The sequence below is a fragment of the Lycium barbarum genome, chromosome 11 (assembly GCF_019175385.1).
Source record: "Lycium barbarum isolate Lr01 chromosome 11, ASM1917538v2, whole genome shotgun sequence".
NCBI classification, from domain to species: domain Eukaryota; kingdom Viridiplantae; phylum Streptophyta; class Magnoliopsida; order Solanales; family Solanaceae; genus Lycium; species Lycium barbarum.
This window is the reverse complement of record NC_083347.1, coordinates 65248850-65258017: the sequence shown is the minus strand read 5'-3', so window position 1 is coordinate 65258017 and position 9168 is coordinate 65248850. Positions and strand designations below refer to the sequence as shown.

General features: G+C 38.2%; 1 long non-coding RNA gene across 1 annotated transcript; it reads right to left on the bottom strand.

The window, feature by feature from the left end:
* Nucleotides 1–3087: 3087 nt before the first annotated feature.
* LOC132617902 (uncharacterized) lies at nucleotides 3088–5394 on the bottom strand. The gene is made up of 3 exons (XR_009573864.1): nucleotides 5123–5394; nucleotides 4257–4435; nucleotides 3088–3527 (listed from the first exon to the last, which is right to left on the bottom strand). It is a non-coding gene; the product is annotated as an uncharacterized LOC132617902 (long non-coding RNA).
* Nucleotides 5395–9168: the final 3774 nt, after the last annotated feature.

Here is a 9168-nt window from a genome sequence, read left to right as displayed (position 1 = left end):
ACGGTTCAGCCCACAGGGTCAGCATCTGGTTCTTCATCATCTATACGCCCTTCGGAGCCGGGCTCACAGACACCAGTAGGTCGTGGTAGGGGTAGAGGAGGAGCACCCAATTTGAGTGTTGCTCAACACCGTATTTATGCATTGGCTGGACGACAGGATCTAGAGCCCTCCCCCTATGTTATCATAGATATATTATCGGTATCTTCTCATGATGTGTATGCATTGATTGATCCAGGTTCTATATTGTCATATATTACTTCTTATATTTTTTATCGTATTGGGGTGAAACCGGAGCCAATTAAGCCTTTTGAACTGTCCACACCCATTGGTGACCCAGTGATAGCTAGTCGGGAATATAGAAATTGTGTGGTTGTGATTTGTGACCATCGTACTATGGCTGATCTAAATGAGCTGAAAATGATATATTTTGATGTCATTATGGGTATGGATTAGTTAGCTTCTTGCTATGCTAATATTGATTGTAGAATAAAAATGGTTCGTTTTCAATTTTTGGGAGAACCAGTTTTAGAGTGGAAGGGAAATACAGCGTCTCCGAGACGTAGGTTTATTTCCTATCTTAAGGCAAGGAAGATGATTGCTAAAGGTTGTATTTATCATTTAGTCCGGGTTCACGATATAGAAGAAAAATTGCCAACGCTTCAATCTGTCCCTGTGGTGAATGAGTTTCCGAATGTGTTTCCGGATGAGCTTCCAGGCCTTCCAGGCCTTCCACACGAGCAGGAGATTGATTTGGCTATTGATGTGCTACCAGATACTAAGCCCACATCTATTACTCCTTATAGAATGGCTCCTGCGGAGTTAAAAGTGTTGCAGGAGCAATTGAAGGATTTTCTTGAGAAAAGCTTTATTAGGCCTAGTTCATCGCTGTGGGGAGCACCTGTATTGTTTGTAAGAAAGAAAGATGGCTCCTTGCGAATGTGTATTGATTATAGGCAGTTGAATAAGGTGACGATCAAGAATAAATATATACTTCCAAGAATTTATGATTTATTTGATCAGTTGCAGGGTGTTAAATGGTTCTCAAAAATAGATTTAAGATCCGGGTATCATCAGGTGAGAGTTAGGGAGATGGACATTCCAAAGACGACCTTCAGAACTAGATATGGTCATTTTGAGTTGCGGGTAATGTCGCGGATTGACTAACGCACCGGCAGTGTTCATGGAATTGATGAACAATGTGTTCAGGCCTTTCCTGGACTTGTTTTTTATTGTGTTTATCGACGATATCTTGGTATAATCACGATCTGAGGCAGAGCATGCAGATCATTTACGTACTGTCCTTAGAGTTCTTCAGGCCCGGGAGCTATAAGCAAAATTTTCAAAATGTAAGTTTTTGGTAAATTCTGTGACTTTTCTGGGGCATATAATTGCAGCTGATGGAATTGGGGTGGATACCTAGAAGATTGAAGCTGTAAAGACCTGGCCGAGACCTATAACACCTACGGAAGTTTGTAGTTTTATAGGCTTGAAAGGTTATTACCAAAGATTTCTAGTAGATTTTTCTTCTATTTCTACACCATTGATGAAACTGACATAGAAATCATCTAAATTTTAATGGGCAGATGCTTGTGAGCATAGTTTTTACGAGCTGAAAGATAGATTGACTTCGGCCCTAGTTCTAACCCTTCCAGAAGGACCGGAGGGCTATGTTGTGCATTGTGATGCTTCAGGCCTGGAGTAGGTTGTGTATTGATGTAGCATGGTAAAGTTATTACTTATGCTTCTAGGCAGCTACGAAAACACGAGAAAAACTATCCAACCAATGATCTTGAGTTAGCTTCTGTTATTCATGAATTGAAGATGTGGAGACATTATTTGTATGGTGTTCACGTTGATATTTATACAGATCACAAGATTTTCCAGTATATTTTCAAGTAGAACGAGTTGAATTTATGGTAAAGGCGATGGTTGGAGTTGGTGAAAGATTATGATGTTAGCATTCTATATCATCCTGAGCAGGCGAACGTCGTAGCTGATGCTCTTAGCCATAGATCAATGGGAAGCTTATGTAATGTTCGTCCAGAGAAGAGAGAGTTAGCTTATAAGTTTCAGCAGTTAGCTAGCCTAGGAGTTCGAGTAATGGACTCGGTCAATATGGGAGTTACCATTCAGAATTCAGTCGTTTCATCACTAGTAGTTGAGGTGAAAGAGCGCCAGTATGAGGATCCCATATTAGTTCATTATAAAAATATACTTCCTCAGAAGAAGAAATCATCCTTTGAAATTTCTGCAGATGGAGTTCTCAGGTGTCGAGGCAGATTATGTGTTCCTGATGTAGTAGGATTATGTCACCAGATTTTGGAGGAAGCCCATTGTTCCCGTTATTCTATTCATTCGCGAGCGACGAAAATGTATCATGATCTTAAATCCATATATTGGTGGGATCGAATGAAGAAAGACATAGTATAATTCGCAGCTCAATATCCTAAATGTCAGTAGGTGAAGACTGAGCATCAAAAGCCCGGTGGAATGGTGCAAGCTATGAAAAGTTTGACTTGTAAATGGGAAGTGATTAATATGGATTTTATTACAGGCTTACCTCGTTCTCAGCGGAAGTATGATTCCATATGGGTAATTGTGGATAGACTTACGAAGTTAGCTCATTTTCTACCAGTCAGAACTACCTACGCAGTTGATGATTATGCAAAGCTTTATATCAGAGAAATAGTACGACTCCATGGTGTTCCAGTAGTTATTATTTCTGATAGAGGGACACAGTTTACAGCTAATTTCTAGAAGTCCTTCCAAGAAAGTTTGGGGACTCAGGTGAGTCTTAGTACAACATTTCATCCACATACTGATGGACAAGCTGAGAGTACCATTCAGACTCTTGAGGATATATTACGGGCATTTGTGTTAGATTTTGGAGGTGGTTGGGATGATCACTTAACACTTATAAAATTCGCGTATAACAATAGTTAGCATTCCAGCATCCAAATTGTCACGACCCAACCCCGTGGGCTATGACTAGTGCCCGATCTGGACACTCGTAAACGTACCTGTTAGATATAGTCAAACTGAATCTAAGAACAATATGGAAACTTGCAAAAGAACTCCAAAGGTTCATAACGTCATCATATATATATGTCCAGATAACCTGTCTCCTGAGGAGTCACAACTAATCAAAACATAATATGATACGCAAGCCGAAAAGGCTGCCACTACATGTCAATATGATACGCAAGCCGACAAGGCTGCCACTACATATCAATACCATACGCAAGCCGACAAGGCTGCCACTACAGGCGAGCATATCCATAGCACATCGTATAGACACAGCAGAACAAAACTTATACACAACCCACACATATGTCTACAGACCTCTAAGAGTATCGATAGTGAAATATGACGGGACAGGGCCCCGCCGTACCCCCAGATAAACATATATATATATATATATACATCAAAAGATCTGTACCAAAAGTCTAGGCTCCGGAACAATGGAGCTCTCCAAGATAGCTGAGTAGAAGTCCAAGCTGGAGGATCACCAAATCGAGTATCCTCACCTGCGGGCATGAAACGCAGCCCCCCGAAGAAAGGGGGTCAGTACGAGATATGTACTGAGTATATAAAGCATGAAATACCATAAAGAGGATCATGACTGAAATAGAGATCACAGGAGACAAGTATGACATTCAAAATACCAATACACTTGCCTTATGAAATGTAAACCATGCATATCAATATCATATATCATACCCGGCCCATTATGGGACTCGATGAATAAAACCATCACATGCTATCCTTGGTGCCATAATCACATCATCATATCATCATATTATCACATCATCACATCATATATATATATATATACCGTACCCGGCCCTCTAGTGAGGGACTTGGTGAACAATGCAGTGAAACTGTGCACGAAAACATACCCGGCCCGGGACTCGGTGAAAGATATATTAAGGCATGCACGAATAGAGTAGTGAGCAACCATATGCAAACTAAGTCATATCTGAGACTCGATAGAATAATCAAGATGAACTGTCATTTGAAAATCAAGACAATAATCATATCAAGTACCCTTCGAATGTCACAATGGATTATATCAAAATAGAACTTCTGGAATCATAGACACGTATCAAGACACAATGATATAGCTTCTAGAAATCAAGAACATTAGTCATCCTAGTGGCTCTAAGAATAGGAGCTTCTTTGGAGTCATATATATACATCGTCTGTTTGTTTCATAAAGATCATGCCAAAAAGAAGGAAGGGTTAGCTTTACATACCTTGTCTGCTCCGAGCTAACCACAAATCAGATCTCGGGCTTCCCAAACTTAATCCTTACTTATACTACCTTCATGCACGGCTCTAGAGCTACTGAAAATTTCAGCTTGCTTTATCATCTTCGAGTCTCCAATTCAACCCGTGTTCACACTTTACATAAGAAGAGATTGCACCAACGTTGCTGGACACATTTTTGGCATGGAAAATCAGCAAAGCAAACATTTGTTGTTTTTTAAAAAAAACATCACCGAATGACCCTTTCTCCATGCTTATGACTTTAGCTAATATTTCTTTTCTTTAGGGTAGACCCACTTGTCCTTCTTATAGTACCAACGAAACCTTAATTTGATGTCTAGCTCAATGTGATGATAAAATATACCATGTGCTGTAATTAAATTCTTTTACAAAGCACAAGTGTTTTATTCCGTTGTTTACACGTGAAATCATGATGTCTACTCCTACCCCCTTTAATTAAAGAATGCCACATAACAATATACATAGATTTGTCATCTTAATTGCTGCCACGTTAGGGGGTGTCATCCAAAATAATTCATCCACTTAATCCATAATTAAATAATTAACTTCTCACTAAGTTCATCAATTAACCATTTACGCATAATTAATTTCTTAATCTCAATTCACTTAAATATTGATTATTTTAAGCACACTTAATATACTCGTTATCATAATCATGTGGTATAATTTTCGTCCATAACAGCATTTACATAACCCACAAAACAGTCCAACAAACAGCCCATGAGCCAACAACATCAAATACAATTTATGGTATAATTTTCGTATTTCTCGTCCCATAATTTAGCTATGACTTCAGTGAATTTAAATATACTTAGAAGAGGATAATTCTTACCTTATATACCAAGAACTAATCTTCTTTCACCTTACTTCCCTTTGAAGCTATCACATTGAGCAAACAAAAGTGGGTATAACCCTTATATAATTTTCCACATTAGTACTCCGTTGAAGGAGAAATGTTTTCCCCTACCACGCTGCTGCCCTTTTCTCGAGATGTTGAAGGAAATAAGCATACGTCTCTACATATCAAGAATGTTGCTGTTGCCTCCTTGTTTTTTTTTTAATAAGAAAATAAGCACGTTAAAATCTGTTGAATCCCCAAAATTGCATCACGTTGCAACATGTATATATATGTATGTTAGTATTTCATTAAACGGTTGCTGCTATATTTTCTTTCATGTATGGGCTGTGGGGTCCCCTCCACCTGTATAGTCACATGGCTTTCTTATCCAAGACACCAACATGTCCTCTTATTATTTAGTGGACATCCTATGCTTTCTTGGCATACTTCCACGTTGCTATGTCAACAATGATCATTTTGTATTAGTCATCCCCCATTTGTCACTTTGTCTCCTCTATCTTATTTAATTAATTCCTTTGGTCCTGATTCCTTTAAATTCTAATTACTTGTACAGAACTTTATGTGCTCATTATCATGATCAAGTAATATAACACTAGTTCATAATTCTTTTGTCACACATAAAATATTATTTTCAGTCATCGTCGTCACACTTTTTTCGTCTTAAATCATTTCAGGACTTTATTCCTTGTACACATCGCGTTCTTAATTTTCATGCTTGAATATGACTAAATTCTCCGGGCTCAAGGAAATTTGTTCATGTTGGACGGTTCAACTTCCTAGTCTAAAATACGAGATATTAGCTTGGACTATATTTCATTCAAATAAATTTCAATCCTCGACAAAACTTATTTTCTTCAATTTGTTTAACTTCTAATATTTACAATACTTCTGTACCATTACTCTAACCACCTATAAGCTTGGGGGATAACCTCGTTTCCATTGCTAATGTCATTTGACTCGTACACTTTCCAACGCATTGAAACACGGGATATAACAGTTAATTAATCCCACTTCACTAATATCTCCACTAATTATAATTAATAAGCGAACCGTGCATTATTAAAATCGGGATTAAAAGGTTCTTGTCTCATATCTCAAAAATAATCTTGTCCTTGAACTTATGCCGATTAGTTTACGAATAATCCAACGTACAAAAATACGGGATATAACACAAGTGTTGTATGGGCGCAAGTGTTGATCACTAATCGGGTGGTTCGAAATAAGAGAAACTAAGCTAATAGGGCCAGATTTGATCCAGCAAGCCATGGAAAAATATCAAGATTATTCAGGATCAAATATTCACAGCTCAAAGTCGTCAGAAATACTATGCAGATAATCACCGACGAAACTTAAAGTTCAAAGTAAATGACTGGGTATTCTTAAAGGTGTCGCCGATGAAGGGCTTCAGGAGGTTTGGTAAAAAGGGAAAGCTTAGCCCTCGGTATATTGGGCCTTATAAGATTGTATGCAAGGCAGGCCAGGTGGCTTATGAATTAGATCAACCTTCGGATTTGGAGTCAGTCCATCCGATTTTCCATGTATCGATGCTTCACAAGTGCATTGGAGATCCCTCCAGAATTGTACCCATAGACGATGTCCAAGTCACTGAGCAACTATCCTACGAAGAAGTTCCCATTGCTATTCCAGATTGGCAAGTCAGAACCAAAGATGTAGCTTCAGTTAAAGTTTTATGGAGAAACACTAATAGGGAAGAGATGACTTGGGAAGCCGAGGAAGATTTGAAGTTCAGGTATCCACATTTATTTCCATGCCCAAAGGAAATTCAGACAAAGGCACCTTTGTCCTCAGGTATGTAATGCTTTTTTTCAATGATTTCTTGGTCGTGTGTGGCCATTATTGTTGTTGTTATTGCAGCACTGTGAGGCGATATATATATTTGGGTTGCTGTGACCAGATGGTAGTGACATATTACAGGGGAAACTCTGGCGAATTTTTTGTAGAATCCCTAAGAGCCTAACATTCGAGGACGAATTTTCCTAAGGGGGGAGAAATGTTACATCTTGGAATTTTCTTGTCGTTCGCATTATGAGTAGACTAACACGAGCCTAAATTTATATGAGTTCTTTATAAAGGTTAAGGAGAGTATTTTATAAACATTAAGTGTGTACCCTAAGGTTTTGGAGCCATATGAATTGGTGGAAGTAAGCTCGTCAAAGGAATTGCAATTTGAGTCATGTTTTGGGAAGATTTCGTACAATTTGAGTTATAAATTGTTTATTAATGCCTTGAGGGGGAGCTATAGGGACCCTTAAGTGGTTAATGAAGTTTTACAGTAGTGCCAAGAAGGTTCCATGAGGATTGGAGGTCAAACGAATCGAAAAGAACGCATTTTGGCGAAACCGGGGGAAAAGGAGCAATATGCGGCCGCATACATAGGACATTGGGCCGCATATTGGCCGAAAACTCCCCATTTTGGGTGATAATTCTGCCAAAATTGACCCCCATGTTAGGGAGGGAGTATGTGGCCGCATACTCACCGCAACACAGAGCGGTGGGGCAAATTTTACACCCTTTTAAACCCCCAAGGACCCCATTCTTCACATTAACTTTACATACTTATTTCCCCACATTAAAATAAGGTTATTGAGATTTATTGAATGTTCCCTAATACTCCAAACCTTTTCATATCATCAAGAGAGAAGATCGACATCAAAACCCAGAGAGAATCCATGGAAGGTGACTGTTCTTGCTTCTCTTCAAAGTTGTGATAAACTTGGTCTTGAACGGAGTTGGGGAAGGTGAATTTCTTCTATAATAAGGTATGATATTCCTATTATTTACATGATTGAGTTGATATAAAGGTTTAGTAACTCTTGGAAAAGAAAAGAATTAAAGTGGAGAAGTCATAAATGTTGAAGTGAAGAAGATGACTATGAGATGAAATTAAAAAGGGGAATTTTGGGTAAATTCGAGACTAATTGAATATAACTTCTTGATTATGATATTTTGAACGTTATTATTGTTTTTGGGGGGTTGATTTGTAATATGGTGGAAGTTGACAAAATAGAGAAAATGCTGCCCAAATTTCGTTAAGCTCGCTAATTGCACTAGTTTGAACTTAGAAGTGTTTTCAAGATTTAACCTTTGTGTGAATCCTCTTGAATGTAGATTTTGCGAACTTTGGAGGAGAAATTTAGATAGTTAAGAAAACGTAAAGATATGTAAGACTAACCCTCCTTTCTAATGGCATGATTTCCTCGTCAGGATTTCATCTATGATGTTCATAATGTTTTACTTCCTAGAGAATGTTAGAAGCTCATGACTACCAAGATTCTTAGGATATTATTGATAAAAACTCTTCATAGTGATAACGATAATGATGATGATGACTATAGTGATTCCAAATTAGAAATCGGGGGCTTACCGACTCAATGTCAACCCGATAGAGTTATAATGTTCCTTTTGGATACTCATGTATGTCATATGTGTAATAGCTATATTATAATACCGACCTTATATATTCGGGTATGATATATATTGCACGCGCACCACCGCAGTTGGGTACGGACAACACCAAGTCTTGTTATGGTCGGGTATGGATGACACCGAACCTATATTGTCGGGTATGGTATCATTATATGTATATGTATCTGTATAGAATGTTTTCTTTAGAGAAGGTTTAGGTAAGCATGATGAACGTCTCAAGCGGTATAAATGGTCCTTCTATCTTATGTTATTCTTCATGCTCTTATCATGTTACTATTCATACCTTACATACTCTGTACATTATTCGTACTGACGTCCTTTTGTTTATGGATGTTATGTTCATGCCCACAGGTTGACAGGGAGACAGATCAGACCTTTACACTGCTTCGTTGATGATTGTATAGCAGTTCTCCTTTTGATCCGGAGCTGCAATAGTTGGTATTATTCTTTTGTGTACATATATGGGCATAGCGGGGTCCTGTCCCGTCTTTATGATATTACATACTCTTCGTAAAGGCTCGTAGATAGATGAAATTTGTGTTATTTTGTTCATGGTAATTATGAGATAGCCA